The sequence below is a fragment of the Canis lupus genome, chromosome 20 (assembly GCF_011100685.1).
Source record: "Canis lupus familiaris isolate Mischka breed German Shepherd chromosome 20, alternate assembly UU_Cfam_GSD_1.0, whole genome shotgun sequence".
Lineage (NCBI taxonomy): Eukaryota > Metazoa > Chordata > Mammalia > Carnivora > Canidae > Canis > Canis lupus.
In genome coordinates, this window is record NC_049241.1 from 27959238 (window position 1) to 27979466 (window position 20229).

Here is a 20229-nt window from a genome sequence, read left to right on the forward strand (position 1 = left end):
GCCAGCACGTACATGAAAAGGTGCTTATCACTCATCATCAGGGAAACACAATTTAAAACCACAATGAGATATCACTTCACATGTTAGGATGGTTAGTATCAAAAAGGCGAGAGATAAGTGTTGGGTACGGTGTAGAGAAAAGTCAACCCTATATATTATGGGTTGGAAAATAAATTGGTACAGCTGTTATGGAAAACAGTATGGAAGTTCCTCAAGAAATTAAAAATAGAACTACCATATGATCCAACAGTCCCACTTCTGGGTATATATACCCAAAGAAAATGAAATATGTATCTCAAAAAGATCTGCACTCTCATTTTCATTGTAGCATAGTCACAATAGCTAAGATACAGAAACAACCTAGAGGATGTTTCATCAACAGATGAATGGCCAAAGAAAATGTCTCTCTCTCTCTCTCTCTCTCTCTCTCTGTCACACACACACACACACACACACACACACACACACACACACAAGCACACACTGTGATGTTATTTAGTCATAAAAAAAGGAAAGAAATCCTGCCATTTGCAAAAACATAGGTGAACCCGGAAGATATTATGTTAAGTGAAATAAGCCACACATGGATAGACAAATACTGTATGATCTCATTTATATGTGGAATCCAAAAATATTTGAACTCATAGAACTAGAGAGGAGAATGGCAGTTTCCAGGGCTAGAAGAAAGGGGGATGGGGAGAGGTTTGTCAAAGGGTACAAATTTCGAGGTATAAGACGAATAAGATCTGGTGACCTAGTATACAACATGGTAAACAACAGTTGAAATAATTGTACACTTGAAATTTGCTAAGAAAAGGCAACTTTGTGAGGTAATGGATGTGATGATAATTAACTTGAGTGTGGTAATGATTTCACGATATATTGAATATTAAACCACATTATACACTTAAAAATCACAGGTGCAACCTAAATATATATAATTGTTATTGTTATTTACACTTTAATAGGCTGGGAGAAAATATCGATTGAAAGGCTTTGAATCAGAACTCTGCCAAATGCTTGAACATCCTAGCATTACAATGAGTAGTTGTTCTGACCATCAGAAACTGACTGGTCTATCTTAGAACATATTCTTTTTTGAGGACAAACCCTAACCATGGCTAAGGAATTATAAGGCTTGTTCCTAAGAAGGACTCTGAAATACAGGGAATCTAAAATCACACCTTTTGGTCAGGCAATCATATTGTCATAAATAGCTAGGCTTTGGGGAAAGGGAGAGGTGAGAACTTGATCTTAACTGAATCTCAACAAAGGATGCTCCATTTAGAAGTAGAAGATAATATTTCACAGAATACATACTAATATCCAGAAAATTTTCAGAATGTTTATTAAGCACTTACTCTCTTCTATATTCTCTACTAGGTAATGGGGCTACAGCAATAAATGAGAGAGACTCAGGCCCTGCCTTTGTAGTGGTGCAATCAAATGTTCTAGAACCCTATCCCTGAGGTCACACAGTCTTACTAGCACTTGTTCAGGAGAAAGCATACTTGGAAAGGAACAACCACATAGGCATTAGGTAACTGGATTTGATATCCAGCACTGATTGCCCTCAGATGATTTGATACTTTGGAAAAGAGATTTTGCCTAAATGTCTCCAGTGATACAGCAAAATCATTAGATATTTAATCAGAATTTCCCAAATACCAAGCATTTATGTAACGTAGTTGTTGTCCTATCTATATTCCACTATACTATACATTTTTATTCTTTAAATTGTTTCATGTTTTTATTTTGATAAATTTATTTTTCAAAGGAAATCCTGTATCACTACTATAATTAAAAACTGGTATCTTGGGTAGCCCCAGTGGCTTAGCGGTTTAGCGCCACCTTCAGCCTGGGGTGTGATCTTGAGGACCTGGGATCCAGTCCCGAGAGTCCCACGTCAGGCTCCCTGCATGGAGCCTGCTTCTCCCTCTGACTGTCTCTGCCTCTCTTTCCTTCTGTGTCTCTCATGAATAAATAAATAATATCTTAAAAAAAAAACCCAGTATCTTATGACATAAATGGAAGTCATTTGTAAAAAAACAAACATTTGACCAAAGTTTAGCACAATCTTTTTTTTTTTTTTTAAGAGATGGAGAAAGAGCATACCAGCAGGAGGAGAGGGGCACAGGGAAAGAGAGAAAATCTCAAGCAAGCTCCATATTGAGTGAGGAGCCCTATGCGGGGCTTGATCTCATGACCCTGAGATCATGATCTGGGCTGAAATCAAGAGTCAGACATTTAACTGACTGAGCTACCCAAGTGTCCCAAGTTTAGCACAATCTATTGCCAGTCATCCATTAAACTACTATAAAGGAGATAGATATGAAGCCAAGATGTGCTTCAGGGAGGAGTGCTGTTTCATATGGTGATTCCATTAGTGCTATTCATGGCCTCTTTCATTCCTTGGCTCATGCTATTCACAAGAGGTGGACCGACTTATTTGCTTGATAAATGTGGGAAGGATAAAGGACAATCTTGGTTCAGAGCCACTCTTTTCTCTTAGGAGCTACTGAGTCTCACACTATGCTGTTTTCCACAATTCAACCCTTGGCCTCCATGTGCTATTCCTTAATATTATCACCAGTTTGTTCAGAATGTGGTAGCATAAGGCATGCTATTCTATAAGACTGAAAGAAAATTGAATGTGAATGCTTCCAGAGAAAGTTGATGAGAAACTATAGAATAAAAAAGTAAGACCAACAACTTCTTAACTCCCTGATAAATCTTTATCTCCCTAAAAGTGGGATGTCCCAATGTTTAGCAACTCCTGGTGTGAAGTTCACAGAACCATCTATAAAATAATTCTTCTACAGAATTAAACCTGAAGACTCTAGTTCTAATTAGCAGTTTATGGAAATATAGGAAATAGAATAACCTCTTAAGTGACGCATAAAAATGCAATCAGTAATCCAGAATGTTGGAAATTCTTCAAAACAAATAAAAAAATGAAAACCTTCCTCTTTTCAATAAAAAAATGGCAGGAAAAGGGGAAGACGTGAAAAAGTAAAAGCCAGTCTGGAAGGGAGACAGACTAGAAATATTTTTCATTATTCCTCCTATGTACAATGACAAACCCTAATAATTATATATAAAATAAATGTAAAAAGACTCTTGGAAGGAGGAAAGAAAAAGGCAGACTGGCTAGAAACAATGGGACTAAAGAACAACATGGGGGTAAGTTTTCCTTTTTCTTTTTGCTTTTGACTTGTTTATTCCAAACATGTTTATGGGAAGAACCTTATAAAATAAGAGGGATTGTGCCAGCATTACAAATGCCTCTGGGGAAGGCTTAGCAGATGGGATGACAGGTCTGAGCTGCCCTCATCTCTCCTTGCAGTCTTGTCCCTCTCAGTGGAGCCAAGCACACCTTTGCTCAGAAGCCTCCATAGCCCCTCTTCCCATGTGACACACATGTGACATGTTGCTGGCCCCTGTGACCTCACCTTCCACCCCTCCCTTGGCTGGTTGACCTTACCATCCCACCCTACTCCTGGCTGGCCCTTCTGACTTCTTCTCCCACCTCTCCTCTGGTTGGCTTCTCCTCAACTGCTCCTCAGACACACCCCCACACACTCACCTCAGGGCCTTTGCAGTAGCTATTCCATCCCTGAAAATGCTTTTCCCTTACCCACAAGGCTCATTACCCTCTGCCTACCCTGATCACCTTCCCTCATGTGTTGTTCAGTAGAGTACATAATACCATTTATCTTGTGGTGTGATCCCTGGAGTGTTCTCTTTGCCTCATATATTGTAGATGTGGAGATGAAGAAATAAGCAACTCAAAAACACCAAGGAGTGTAGACAAAAAAAGTCTCAACAAAAGCCTATTGTCTGTAGTCAAAGGAGCAAGAAGAGAGCAGTCTTATAGCATGATGCCCCATATATGTTTTAGCTGGCTTCCTTGGAAACTGGTTTGGCAGGAAAGGGGGTAAATGAATGCTGCATTATTACTGCCAGTTGGGAACAGAAGTCCTGGCCTCCATTGACACCTCAGTAGCAGAAGGGATACTTGTTAGTGTTGGTGGTAGTGGGAGTGGAAAATCCAGCTCCTTCTAGGTCTCTGGTGATAGCACCCTGGTTTGGAGGAAGAGAAATGCCTTGTTACTGCTCTCTCCACTAGCACCATGCGAGTGGGGAGTGGGGAATGAGCTTGTGGCTACTAGGTAATGGAGAAAGTCCTGAGTCTACTAATTTCTTCTGATACCGCTCCAGCAGGAGGTGTGACTCAATACTGCTTGGGGGAGGATGGAAATCATGGCTCCTCCAGTAGTCTTCTCTGACTCTGCAGGTGGGGGTGGGGCTTTGTTATTGCCCAGTAAGCAGGAAAGTCTTGGCTCCTCACTCAGCCTTCTCAGTAATTGCTAGTGGGAACGGGGTTGCTGCAGGTACTTAGGGTTCTTTATGACAGCCTGGTGAATTTGCAAGTCCAGGCTTTCCACTCGACCTTTGCTGGTAGAGGTTGGGGCCACAGCTATCTCAATGTGTTTGATGGTATGGAGTAGCTTTGTACAAAAGTCTTCTGTCTTGCTAGATTAAACAAAGCCTCATGGATTTGTGGGGCTATAATAAAAGAGCTAACATTCATATCATTAGAGTCCCAGAAGGAGAAGAGAAAGTAGAGCTGAAAAAGTACTTGAAAAAAATTATAGCTGAGAATTTTCCAAATTTAGCAAAAGACATAAACCTGGGTGATCAGTACATGGAGATTTATTGCTCTCTTCTCTCTTTTGTATATGCTTGCAAAGTTCCATAATAAGGCGTATCGAAAAGAGAAAGAATTTGAAAGTGAACATCTTTTTCATAGTTTGACTTAATGCAATGACTTTAAACAATTTAAAGCCACATCATGAAATATGGTATTAAATAAACTGTAAGCATCCATCTAATTATAACACTAACATTCTAAATATCTATAATTTACTTACTAAAACACCTATGGAGTTATTCTTTGTTGAAAATATTCCACTATATTGTACAATTTTTCTTTTTAAGATGTCTGATTTCATGCTCTCATAGTAAATGCAATGTAGATCCATAGATCGACTCTAAAGAACCATAACCTGAAATTTTTGCTCTTTACTTTCTGAACCAATACTAACGAGACTTCTTAATGAAGGGGATCTGTGCCATATTTTGTGTCCATTTATCCTGACAGTCCAGGTTTCTTATATTCCTCTAATTTCTATTATACTCGTTTTATTAAAGATTCAACTTGGCAGTAAGGGGATAAAACCATGAAACATAGAACATTCTGTATAATAATTCTACAATGTTCTGCTATGTTTAAAACCGTGTAATTAATGTTTTTACTTAATAACATAGATTCCAATTTTCTGGAGCATTGTGTCTTCATGAAGCAGGTTTTTTTTTCAAAGCACCTAAAATATATCTCACTTGGTTTGCTTCTTCCTTGCTGTTTGACTCTTAAAAAATGTTTTTTCATCTTTTATGTACACTAAAACAAAGACTTTTACTCAAAGTACGTGATTTCATTAAAGATGATAGGTTGGCATTACTTTACCGAAATTTGCTATTGTCCTGAAGCTATTTTATTATTCCTTTCCAGGCTGTCAGTTTCATTTAAACCCGATAATTATACTTATAAAATAAGACTTCCTTTCTTACCTGAAAGTGACTTCGAAAACAGGAGCAAGTTGCTTTTTAAACTTAGATTTGTAAACTTTGTCTGTTTAAACCCTAGGAACCTACAGAACAACTGGCTTAAAAAGCTGGTAAAAAAAAAAAAAAAAAAAAAAAAAAAAAGACCACATCCTGTTGACCTATTTCAATATAAGACATTTTTCTAGTGCTTTTAAGTAAATTGAATATTTGTCATGTGGTTCTTGTTAAATAGAGGCTTAATTCAATTAACAGCAGATGTATTTTACAAATGCTATCTCTATGACTTAGAATCTACTAGCTCTATCAACATATTTTAATCTTGGTTTTTCTTTTAACCTTTTCATTGACAATGTAAAAACAAAACCATCACCTCAACTTATACATAGCTAAATCAGTTTTACTTGATTCAAGAGAGAAAGATACATTAGTTCAAGGCATGACTTTGTGAAAAACACTATAATGAGAATACAATACTGATGTTTTGATGACTCTTCCTTTAACCATTTGCTATGTACCACAACTGTTTTATGCACTATAAACATAATAGCAAATAAGACAAGTATGGTCTTTTTCTTGGTCCAGCTTACATTGCAGCAGAGAAGAGAATCAACAAACAAGTAAATAAAGAAATAATTTCAGCAGTAACTAGCTGCATAAATCAAACAAAAGGGAAGTGATAGAGAAAGTGATGTATGTAGCTGCTTTGGATGAGATGATTAAGAAAGCTCACACTGATAAGTTGGCACCTGAGCTGTAGTCTGGATGAGCTGAAGACTCGATGGATCATGGAAGATCTGGGGGAGTGGAGAGTGGCAGCCAGGACACTGTTCTGGACTGAGACTTAAGCAAGTGCAAAGGCACTGGGGAAGTTTTGCCAAAGTTTTACAAAAATAGAAAGCAGCTCACATTTGTGGGAAAATGGTTATTAAGGTACAGAGAGGTCTGTAATGAGGTAGAGAGGCAGGTATGTGGTCATATCAAGTAGGACCTTGTAGGCCATGATGAAGAGTTTGTAATTTATCCTAAGTGTAAGGAGAAACCATGAGAGCTTTCACAAGGGATTGATATGAACTGATTGAATTTGTAATGAGATTGTTTTTGCAGCTGTATGGAAAATGGATTTTAGTGGGGCAAGACTGGAAGAAGGTTCAAGTTAGAAGACTATTATAGGAGCCCTCTTCAAAGATGATGATGGCTTGCATGAGAGTAGGGATAGTGAAGATGAAGAGAAGCAGATAGATTTGAGATATGTCAAAAAAAAAGTGCTATTAGCAGTACTTGTTGATAAATTGGACAGGTAGGTAAGAGGAGAGAAACCAAGGTTGACTTTACGATTATGGGTTTCTTTAATTGGGTGGTTGGTTGATTGCTATTTACTGACAAGAGAAGACAAGTAGAGGAGCAAGTTTTAAGGTAGAAACCAAGAGTTCCTTTTTGGACACGTTAATTTCCAGATGCCTTTAGACATGCAAATGGACACAGCTAGTGGATCATTGCATATTCAAAGCTGGAGTTTGAAGGGCAAGTCAGGGCTGGAATAGGAATTTTAAACACACTGGCATCTAGTTAATATTTTTTAAAGTAGAATTAAATAAAATCATTAAACTAGCATTAAATATCATTTCAGGGAGGCTGTGTAAAATAGAATTTAACTATAAACCTAAGGCCTCAGCAAACCTGATGCTAGGTTCTTCAATTTTTACAACTATAATCAAAATATCCTATAAATGAACTGGAAACTGAAGGATTTGAAGACTTAGGGCCTAAAAGTGTTTTAACCATACAATAAAAATGGGATAATTTAAATTCCAAATCAACAATTGGAGAATTTTTCTGAGCTTCCAAATGCATTATGTATATATAGGAGTCTTTCTGTAACTCAACATTCTAAATTTTTACAAGGTTCTCTCTCATAAATTCAAAGCTCAATGTGATAGAATATAAAATTCCTCATTCCTTTCCCCAATAAGCTTGAGTAATATCTAAACAATCTCTAATTGCTGAAGAACAGAAGATATTCTTATATTGAACCCCCATCCGCCCTCCCCCGCAAACGCTAAGAGAACCATCCTTAAGTTTTGCCTCTGGTCTAGAAACTTCCAGCTATGCCCACAAATAATATACAAAAGGCCATGTGGTATTGGTCCACTTGAAACATCACAGTGTGAAATGCCTATAGTTAAGTTCCAGTATAATTTTTTTGGATAAGCAAAAGTTTTGTTTTCAGACCTCTAAAGACAGATTATAAAGTTCTATTAAAAGAAGGTATCCAATAGATTCTTTATTGACACACTAGACAGCTTGTCAATATGTTTTTTTTCCTTAAAAACTCACCTAAAGAACAATGAAAGGATTAAAGAAATCCCAGATACAGGCAGAGTCAATCCTTTCAGAACATTCTCAAGGGCCTGGTTTTCTAAATGAAATCTTGCCAAGTATTTTAAAATATCATTGTTCTCATCTTGGGCTAGATTTGAGGAAAGCTTCTCCCATAGGGTAGAGGACTCAGAGGGTAAAAGAGTATTAACACATTCACTTCATGCAGACATCTACAAATGTATCCCTCACTGACACATCTCCTCCATCCATCTAGCCACTGGCTGATTATTCGGCAAAACTATTGACTTGACAAAATAATCTTATTATTTCAAAAATCAGAAAGAATGTAGCTAATTCGAGGATGAAGCCAAACAAACTACTTTTTCATTTTATCCTCTGCTTTAAACAGTAAGATTCAAATGAGCTAATGTGAAAGGCGTTCCTCTAAAATACCCTTGAAGAGTGGTCACTGGGCAAGAAGAGGACTTGAATGAGCTCTGCGTTTCTAAATATTTAGATTCCATAGATGGGGAAGGGAACTCTTAGTCTCCACTAGCCCAAACCAATCTCAGAGTTCTATACAATGATAAATAAGAAGGGAGTCTATAAATGCTTTAAAACAAATAAAACAGCTTTTTAGACTATCAATGAGTCTCCTGATTATGATCAAATAACAAATAATGACACTGAAGGCCTTAAGAGCAACATCCCCTCTCTCCTTCACCTTCACAACAGTGGGCAGTGATTTATTAAAAACAACAACAAAGACTGTGGGCCGCTGGGGTCGGTGAAGGATCTCAAGAAGGCCGGGTGAAAACTTGCTCTAAAAACCACTGACTGGGTAGCTTTTGGGGAAATCATACCCCGAAACCAGAATGAATGCCAACTCCCTGAAATCCTGGAATGAGACGCCTACCTCCAGGTTGGCTATTCTTCTTGAGAAACCACCTGCTATTGACTGGGCTTACCACAAGGCCAATGTGGCAAAGGCTAGCTTGGTAGATGACTTCAAGAAGAAGTTTAATGCCCTGAAGGTTCCTGTGCCAGAGGATAAATACACTGTCCAGGTGGATGCTGAGGATAAAAAAGATGTGAAAAGCTGTGCTAAGTTTTTGTCTCTCTCAAAGGCCAGTATTGAAGAATATGAGAAAGAGCTGGAGAAGATGAAGAACATAATTCCATTTGATCAGATGACCATTGAGAACCTGAATGAAGTCTTCCCAGAAACGAAATTAGACAAGAATAAGTATCCATATTGGCCTCACAAGCTAATCAAAAATGTATAAACTTGAGTTGGGGAGAAAGCTCTGGCCCTCATATTATAAACATTGGACATTAAAAATAATGATATGGTAAAAAACAAAAAACAAAACAACAACAACAACAAAAAGGCAGGAGAAAGGAAGAAAAGCTCAATCACCAGATTCCAAATTTCAACAGATTGGACTGGTGTATTTGGGGGAAAAAGACAAATCTTAAAATGTTTCAAGAAAAGTAAAGGATCAAGGAGTATTTGGCAATAAGCAAGTAATTGTTTTCATTTCTTGACTGACTTTATACTGTCTTTGTATGTATACACATTCTCTGTGGTCTGTTTCCACTATAGACTATCTTTCCCATACTTACTTTACCCCCTACACTAGACAGCCCTAGTCAGCTCTGGCTGCCATAACAAAAGAGCACAGACTGAGGATTTTAAAAAAGCAGAAATTTATAATCCATCCTTTGCTTCCTCATCACCTGGTTGTCTTCTGTGAATAGGCACCTTGGTATCTCTTTCTTCTCTCAAAAAGCCACCATTCATATTAGATTTGATCCTCATCCTTATGGCTCATTTTAATTTAATCACCTCTTTTAATATCTTATTTCCAAATATGGTTATATTCTGAGTTCCTGGAGGTTAGGGCATACACATGTTAATTTGGGGGGAGGGATGGGGAGACACAATTCACCCTGTAATACACACCATAAACATGGATGATTTGTTCTTCCCAATCTTGAAAGTAACAGTGAAGATACTAAGACTTCTTTCTCACCTCTAAGAAACCCCCTTGCTCAGGTCTGGTTTGAACATCTGTCAATGAGTGGCCTCATTTTCTCACCGCAATCACTGTATCAAGTCTTAGCAATCCGACTTGCAGCAACACCTTATAAATAAAATAGCTCCTTCCCAAACTGTTGATAATCTCCTTCGACCAAATTCAAGGACCATTTCTACATTCTACTTCCCCTGGTTCAATATGCAGCACTGGACTCCATTCCTGCCACCTCCTTTTGGAAATGCATTCCTTCCTTGGGGACCTGACTTTACACTCCAAAAGACCCCTTGTTATTCCTTCCTGGTTCTCCCCTCTATTTCTGCTTCTGTCCCTAAGGTCCAGTCTCATTCTTCCAGTCTGCTCTGTTATCATTTTCCTTAAGAAAATTGTGCCTTTTCAACTGGTTGAACCATCACTTCCTATATAAGTAGCTGAACTGCCTGTCCTGAATTGTCTCAGAACTTCAGGCTCTTCATGTGCATTTTTTTTTTCAGCTCAAACTCAGCATATGCAAATCCTCATTCCTCTTTCCTTCAAACTAGTGTCCTTCCCTGTACTCTCTTTGCTTTTGTGTGGGACGTTCCTCAGGCCTGATGCTGCAGTTCTCTCTAGTCATTCATTAATGTATTATGCATGTGGGTATAGAGCCCCTGTTGGGAGGCACGCTATGGTGCTAAACGATGCAGACATCAGGTGAATGGAATAGACACAGTCTTCAGCTTTGCAGTTTGCTCTTGGCCTAGGCAAGCTCTCCCTTCATGTCCCATAGCCATTCATTAGATTCTATAAATCTTTCCTTCCAAACATCCCTGGGGCCAATATCCTTTCTCTCTTTTTAAACAATTCCTTGCAGTCAAAACCAGTGACTTACTTTCTTTCCTGATTCTTCCACTCCCCTTCACTCATTTTGCCCATCTCTCCCCATTCCTTCTTCTGTGGCAACCAGAAGAATTGGATTATGGATTTTTTTTCTGCTTTTTGCTTGTTTATTCATTTGTTTTATAGGTTCCACATATAAGTGAAATCATATAGTATTTGTCTTTCTGTATCTGACTTACTTCACTTAATACCCTATACGTGCAACCATGTAGTTGTAAATAGCAAAATTTCATTCTTTTTGATGGTTGAGTAATATTCCATGGTGGAATATTACATATATACATATATGTAAATAAATCACATCTTCATTATTCAAACAACTTCTTCAACATCTTCATTTCCTCAAACAACTTGAATTGTTTCCACATCTTGGCTATTGTAAATAATGCTGCAATAAACACAGGAATGCATACATTTTTTTTGAATTAGTGTTCTTATTTTCTTTGGGAAAACACTCAATAGTGGAATTATTGGATCATGTGGTATTTCTATTTTTTTAATTTTTTGAAGGAACTTCCATACTGTTTTTCACAGTAGTACCAGTTTACATTCCCATCAACAGTGTACAAGGGTTCATTTTCACCGCATATTAATATCTTATTTCCTCTTATATCTCATCACATTTGGATTTATGTGATAACCTCCAAATTGACTCTATTCCTTATCTCCACCTTACTGGATCCTCACCACTGGTCTCTCCATAATATCACTACAAAACACTAGCCTTTATATACCAGTGTGGTCACTGTCAGTCCTTGAATAAAAATTTTCAGTGAGTATACTGACCCTCTGAAAATTAAAATCCAAGCCACAGAGCTGGGAATGCTTGAAGAAAATTACAGATTTGAATTCCTGCTTTGTTATTTCAATGCTCAGTGTCTCCAATAAGTCATTTACCCTTTCTGGGCCTTTTCTCAGTTGAATAGTTAAGATTAAAATTGGTAACTAGCTCATAGGTTTGTTATGAAGGACACCATCACTACCACCACTTGATCTATGAGCTAATGCTTATGAAGCATTTCATATGCCAGCCACTTTGATTACTGCTTATTATTCATTTCATCTTCACTCTAGATACTAGGTGTATGACCTTGGGTAATTTTCTTAACCACTCAAAAGCTCAGGTGCTTTAGTTTTCAAAATGGATGTTGTAAGGAGTGACTGTGATAATACATACACATTACAGCACCTGGCACAGAGTGAGCTCTCAATAATGGTACTATAACTTACTCTGCATCACTCATTATAACTCCTGGATAGAGACCATAAATCTAGTTGTGTTACAAGTGTACCCATCTCCGATTTTCTAACATAGATTGATGCGCTGCCAGGAAAAAGAACTGTATCTTATACTTACTCTGTTTTCCTACCAGAGTCAAACAGCATGGAGAAAACACAATAAACCCTTGCTCAGTGAGTGACAATGAATGACTTATCAGGTAACACTGTTCTCTATGAAGGTACACACTCTTTATTTGAAGCTATGATCCAGAATGTTTCTGAAGGTGGCTTATGTTTTTTGGTTTGTATCATACTCTGCCGTTTTTCTTTCATAGCATTGCGAAGTTACTCTCTTCTAGCCCTATAATTACAGTAACAGAAAGTGCCTAAATTAACCTAAGATCATAAGTATTCTTTTTCTTGACACCCCCTATAAAATTAGCATTTTAGAAGAACAAAACCTATAGGGGAAAACCCCTCAATTTTATCTCAAGAAAGTCATTAAATGATTTAAATTCTACTTGATTTCAATACATAATCAGAGATTATATCTGGGTTAATGAGTATCAGAAGTAAAGCTAATTAAGATTCTGCCTCTTTTGCAGAAAATAAAATGGATTCAGCACAATTCAGTCTTCCAGATCTTTTATTGATATAATTACTAAATGCAAATATTTATGAATTATACAGACAACATTCAGTGTCATTTAAAATAGCAAAGAGCTATTGCTACAACAAAGGAAATCAGGGAAAAGAGCATCAAAAGCATCTCACAGATGCTTTGCTCATCCTGCTTATGTGAAAAATAATTAGAATATCAGAATAAGGAGGTATATCCTTATTAATAGATTCATGACACTGAAGGGGTAAAAGGGTCAAAATGTTTGTAACACTTCTTAGCTGAATAGAAAATGTAGAGAATGTTTTTGCCTATTCATTTGTGCACACAAAATAAAGATATATGTATATACAAAATAAAGATATCTATATCTATGTATCTATTCATCTATGTATCTATATCTCCTTTGAATACACACAGGCCCTTTTCACCCTGGGTAACAGTTTTTCCTCAAATTAATGAAAGGGATATTGAATATGTTTCTTTCCTCTTTTAGCATCTTTTTGAGGAAATATACTGTGATGATACTTTTGACAGCAAATTGTAAGGCTGACATACTTTTCTGTAATTCTTCAACTTTATTTCCCCATTAACATTTTAACCAACCAAATTTAAAATAAAAATCCCCATATGAACCTCAGTGTGGACACCTAAAATGAAAAATAGACAATAGCAGAGCTGCTCGCATTGGACCTTACTTTGGGGTGAGAGTGCTGAGCTCTACTCACTCCCTCCCTGACCCAACACCTCCTACTACCAGTCAGGAAGACTCCCTGCAGAGCCCTGGAATCCATGGAACCCTGTTTGAAAACCTTTGGACTAGATGGCTGTAGATCATTCCAAACTCTAAATTCTATTTTTTTCTATGACATTCTGGTAGTTGAACATAATGTTCAAAGATATGGTGTCGTTTATTGGAATCTGTGAGGGGAATTATGAATTATACATTTGAACTCTCGCCCCCTTGCCAATATCCTGTGTTTCAGCTCACATCAGCTACATTGCAAACCACAGCCCTCTGCTGGCACATGTTATTTTGCAGTCAGTTAACTTCCCCTAAATACTTTCTGTAGTTACTAATCTTAAAATATCATTCCCCCTTCATATACTTGTGCAGATGATTTTCAGAACATCTAAAGTAAAGCTTTCATTTATCTGTTTCTAAAGATGTTATTTCACTGAAACTGGCCCTTATTTCAGTTTATTCACGTCATTTGAGATCATAATTCAGTCACCTAATGTATTAATTCATCCTCCAACGAGTGACATTTACAAGTATGATGAAGATAACGTCTTTAAAGTAGAGCATCCCAGGTCTCCTCTCATGTCTACAGAATCATAATTTTCAACAGCAGATACAAGCAGCTCTGCACACCATGCACGCCAGCTGATTTGGAAGTGTGGGAACCATTACTTGAGGTCTTAATACAAGTCATCTGTAGTGGTGAATGAGTCAGGACCAAGGACAGAGACCATCTGCCCTTGTTTGATTTTAATCCATAATCTATACTTGACAGTTCAATCAATTAAGAATTCACTGACTCTATCCTCTTCTAAATGACTTTTATCCAAACTGAAAACAAGAATTTCTTAAATTTTGTTTTTCCCAAATCCTTCCTTGCATCCAGATTTACCTGTATAAAAGGTTTCTCTAACCCTAATTTTTTTTAAATGGCAGTGAAGTCAGTACTTCTACTGTGACTTCTTCCTTCAGTATGTACTTATAGGCCATCTATCTATTTGATTATATGTCCTGGAATTTGGCACTGGACTGACCTTAAGTTCTTGAATCTATAAGTTGTACTATCTAGTTACCCATCCTCCCTTAATAGAACATCGCCAATATCTATGCAAATTGAAAAGCTCTCTTATACTTTGCATAAGGTCAATTCATCTGGAACACGACAAATAGACTAATCTTGATTTCTGACATCTCACCTTTATGTAGCTTCACTATCCTTAGCAGCGGTGTGCTTTACATTTCTAGACTTATGGTCACTCTGTGACAGAGGAAATGAAGTGTGGGAAAGCCTTTGTAGATGGTAACTACAATATTATTATTAGCCAGTATTACCTGTTAACATTTTCTCATCCATCCAAATCAAAGAACCTGCTTCTTTAGAGATAATAGTGACAATAGTAGTAATAAGGTAGAAGTAATAAATTTCCTTTTAATACTTAATGTTCCTCCTCATTACCGTGCATAGTTTTCATAGTTGGTACAGGCAATGAATCTAGATAGATCTTTATTTAAAAAAAAAAAAAAGAGTCTGGGCAGAAGGAAATACCATTATGTGACCCTTATAGTCCTTTTTTTTTTTTTAGTCAAGGACTATATTATCCAAGGCTGTTTCTGAGTATCCAGACAGTATCTGGGACTGAGTAGGGTTCAAATATTGTCTAAATAAGTAAGTAAATAAATGATTACATGAATTTATAACTACTTATATTATTTAATTCCTTCAATAACCCCATGAGTTAGCTATCGTTCTCTTACCTCACAGCTGAGGAAAATGAGGCTCAAAAAAGCTAAGTAACTTGTTAAAGATCACAAAGTCACTGTAAGAACAACTCAAGCCATATATTTCAACTGCCATAACTACACCTTATCTGTCTCTAAGCCACAGTATCAAGAGAATTGAGCTTGCTTTGTGTTCACTCACCTCCAACTACAGATCTTGGGCAAGTCTCAGAAACTTCGAGTCTCTATATTCTTGTTCAAAGCACTAAATGTTTTTTTCCTGCTTACCTTGAAATGTTGTTTTAACACTCAAAGGAGATAATATGTAGCTAAACATGAGGAATTATTATTATATTTATAGTATTATATTATTTACATTATTATGTTTTATATTAATTATACTAACATTATATTATATAATTATTATCTCTAAAATCTTCCTTAGAATAAGATGCTTTAATATCTAAATGTCAAGGGATTGATATTTCCTACTGTAACACAGATGCTGTGCAAAGGGAAATTTTTGAAACTGCAGCACACAAGAAATAATTATGGAGAATGATGCTGGCCTCCAATAGTTAACATCACTCTGGATGGCATAAAAACTGAAAGTTACATTTGCCACCATGCAGATTAGTAGTAATGTTTATGAATATTATAGGAATTCTGGTGTCATACTATTATCCAGTCTCCATATTCAGGAAATCATTTAGATGATTCTATTGGTGTTGACAGTTGCTTTCCTTAGGAATCATTCAGATAATGGCTTTGGCTTTCTATGAAATTTTATACTATTTATCTAGCAGAGGCTGAAGATACAAAGCAATTTTAGAATAGAGGAACTGAAAGGAACAGATTTCAAAAAGTAGAATCATTATATCTGCATCTCTGGTTAGAGACTGAGAAATGTCTGCTCATTATGTGGATTTCATTATGAATGCCCCCTCCTCATGGAAGCCTTCCTTGACACTCCCACTCCTTTAATGAAGCTACATTAGCAAGCCTACCCCTTGACCTCCCTGGAATCCAGTACTTTCTTCCTATAGCATTCATCATAGTTGCGATTCCAGTGCTACCTTTGTATGATTATTCAGTGTAAGTTCCACCAGACTGTAAGGTCCTTAAAGGTAAATGTGAGTCTATTTTTTTCTCTTCTATTTTCCCATGGCTTAGCATCAAGCTCGGCAACATGGTAGGCTCTTAATTTTTACATATGCCCATCCATGAAGCTAGAATAGAGAGATAACTGCAGGATTTATCTTGGGAAACCTGCTTCCTAATATAGTACCTATCATTTAGTGGTTGTTCAGCTAATATGAGTAAAAAAAAAGTAAAATTCCTTGTTTGGGTCAAAATAGGGTTGGTTATACTGCAGTAACAACCAACCACCAAATCTGATTAGTTTTAAAATAGTAAAGATTTATTTTTCATTCATGTTATATGTCCATCATGTGTTGGGGGCTCTGCTTCTCACACACACACACACACACACACACACACACACACACACACACTTAGGGAAACAGTTCATGGTGGCTTCATCATCTGAAACATCTCTGATTATAGAGACAGCAGGAAGATGCCAGGGAGGAATTGCCCCAGCCCTTACATATTTCTGTCAAAAGGGGCTTGCAACACTACTCACACTGTGCTGGCCATACTAGCCAATTAACTACACTTAAATTCAAAGGAATAGGGAAAAATTTCTCTTATATTCAATATTAAAGAATTGCATTGCATGAACATTAATAATATCTTATTTACCACCAAAAGAATTGTTGAACACATTCTAATAATATCAGCTATTTTTCTTGACTTGCTATTTAAGGCTGCCAACTTCTTATTTTACAAAACATTATAATGTTTGTATACAATATTTGTGTATGCTCATCTATGTAGGTGTATAGGAAGATACAGCTGGAATTTCAAGTTATTAGTGCCCCATTATAACTATGACTATAACTAAGGCTATACCCATGTGTACTTTGTGTCCTGGCTTACATGCACAAACTGAGCTAACCCTCAGTTAATCCTGTGAGGAGATAATATGAATTGAACTCCTGGTATCCTTTCTGCCTTCTCCTGGTAAGACCTCTCTAATTTACCTTTAGGGAGCCATTAGTCCTTCATTATACATTGCCTTGTGGATGTTACTGTAACAGAATCCTGTCTTCCTCTGACCAAGGGATTGGCATACAAATCAGATTAGGTCATTGAGATTCTTGGAGATTTGAAAAACTCCAAGAGATGGAACAGAAAAATTGTTGGAGCTCTATACCCTAGTAGTAACACACTAACATATTTATTAATTTATTCCAATATGTACTTACTGTCCCTATGGGCCCAGGAAGCCTCCTAGCATTTCATCAGCAGACCAGATACACATATCTCCTGCCTTCACAGAGTCCACAGAAAATACAGTGGAAGTGGGGGGGGGGGCTGTTTTGCATAGGATAGTCAGTAATGCTTCTTCCGACGGCAACTCTGGACATGCATGAAGTGAGGGAGTCAGCCATGTGAATATCAAGGGAATGGCCAAGGGAGATAGAAAGCACCAAGACCCCAAGACAGAGATGGACTTGTCTTGTTCAAGGAATGTCAAGGAAGCTAATGTGCCAAGCAGTGGGTGAAGTGCTACACACTGAGTTTGGAGATGTAGCCAATGTCTGGATAATGTTGGGTCTTATAAGTCAAAATTAAAATACTAGATTTTATTTTTAATGCAATGGAAAGTCATTAGGGAGTTCAATGAGGGTTGAAATATTTTGATTTTATCTTTAAAATAATTACTCTGACTGCTGTATGTGGAATAGAAGTGGGACAGAGGCAAGAAACAAAGCTGGGAGAAGATCAAAGAGAGGTCACATTCACCATCCATTCAAGATAGGATTTCCTGGCTTGTGAGTGATGTGTGGCAGGTGGGAAGTGGTCAGAACTAGGATACAGGTTGAAGGCACACTTGAAAGGTTTTACTGATGGACTGGAGGTAAAGTATAAATAGAAGGTGACACAGATGGCTACAAGAAGAGAACAAGATGTCTAGTGGAATTGGGTAAAACTGGGTATATTTATAAAAGTCAGGATTTCCAGGATGTGAAGGGATAGTGTTGTTTTGAGTATTAATTTTGAGATGCCTATTATACCTCCAGGTGGAGATGTCACATCAGAACAGTGTTAGGAGCCAGGCTGTATATTTGAGAATCTGATGAGACTAGTCATTAATTCCTAATTCATATATCTCCAGGGCTGCTTGATTCAGATTTTTCCTGCTTCTTTATATTTTCGTTGAACTACGGGTTACCTTATAATCTTCAAATAAATTATATATATTGTGTCCCACATTAAGTTTCTGTTGCTTGCAATCAAAGACCCTGATACATGCTATTAGTATCTCCATTCTACAAATTTTGGAAAGGTTAAGTAACTTGCCTAAAATCACAAAAATAACAAGGGGCAGAGCTGGAACTTGAAGCCAGGTGTGTTCATAAGATACCACCCATCTAAAGTCAAAATATTACATAGCCGCTGCCTCTCTGTTCTCCTTAGCAAAAAGTCTTCAAAGGCCTGGGGCCACCTGCACTGTTCAAAGTGACTTCACAGTGGTGCACAGAAGCATGAGAGAGACACAACTTCAAATAGAAAAGGGCATCTCTCTGGGAGAGCCAGCAGTTGCCAGCCTGAAATTTCAAGAGGCATCTTAAAGCAACAAGGAGTTTGCTTTTTCTTCTTTGGCAGTACACTGTTATTTTTCACCAAGTCTGTGTTGCAAAGTGTAATCAACTCAACTCTTGGTTCAGTTCTTCCAACAGGAGAGCAGTTGGGTTGATAAGTAGGGGGAAAGTTATTATTCTATGGCCAGGTATAGAAACTGAATTCACAGCTGAATTCTCAGAGGCTGATGTACCTCTGATTCTCTTATTTGGAGAATCTTATAAGGTTTATCTACATGAATTAAAAAAAACAAGGTGTTGTGGTTTTGTTATTTAAGGGCAGCATCTCATTAGGTTATTACCTAGAAGAAAAAGAGAGATGCTTCTCTTGGTCACTCTTCTCCAGAGCTCAGCACAGTGCCTGGTACTAAGTAAAACTTTCATTTTGAATAAAAAGGAATTTTTAAAATAAAAATATGGAAAATATTTTAATTTCTTAATAAAAAAATAAAGGCTTTAAAAATTCTTAATAGCACAAAAGTTAATAGAAGAACATTAAATAGTATTACAGGAATTTCATTTTAGACTCTTGGGCAAGGAGAGGTGGATTGTAAAGTGATTATACTTGATGGTTCTAATGTCAAAATGCCTGGGTCACCATCCTAACTCAGCTAGGACAGGCTCCAGGATATAAATGGAGTTTCAAAAGAGGATGGTAAGAGGCCATCTAAAGTAGGAGGGATATCTGGGTCTCAGGTAGAGAACCACCTCCCTGTGGGGCCCCCTGGGGGGCCCACAAAGAGATGGTGTGAGAGCTTAGACAGCAGTGGAGATGAGTGCTGCCTACCCTATAGGCACAACCAGGGCAGAGCCAGGATCTGGAGTCTGCCAGAGTCAGAAAAGCCAACTTCAATACCAGAGATGTGAGAAACTAGGGCACTAATATTTAGCATTTTAGGCCAAGTCACAAAGATTTATAATAATGATAGTCACTATTTGTAGAACATTTTTTTTTTATGTGAAAAGCACTGTTCTAGGTGTTTTTTTTTTTTCTTTTACATGTTAAATCATTGCAATGTTACAATGACTCTACAGGGGTATAGATAGTATTATTACTTTAATGTTTCAGGTGGGGAATCTGAGCCCTACAGCAGATAAATATCCTGCAGCTGAAGGAAGAAGCAAGATGGGACCACAGATTTTTTAGGTATAGAGCCAGCCCATTTAACTTCTACATTTTAACACTTGACTTCTGCTTTGCTCACATTGACTGATTTCTTGCTTTGTTTTATTTCCCTTTGTTAGGAAAGCCCTTCTTTTTCCATTTTTAAAACCATTATGGGTTTGTACCAGAACAAATATAGTTCATATTTATTAAACATTAATTGAGTACCTACTATGTGCCAAGAA

At 37.2% G+C, this 20229-nt stretch overlaps 1 protein-coding gene and 1 pseudogene across 1 annotated transcript in view; one reads left to right on the top strand and one right to left on the bottom strand.

The window, feature by feature from the left end:
- SYNPR (synaptoporin) overlaps nt 1–20229 on the bottom strand; it is a 290161-nt gene that overhangs the window by 199433 nt on the left and 70499 nt on the right. The window lies entirely within an intron of this gene.
- Nucleotides 3178–9236, top strand: LOC106560093 (annotated as a pseudogene).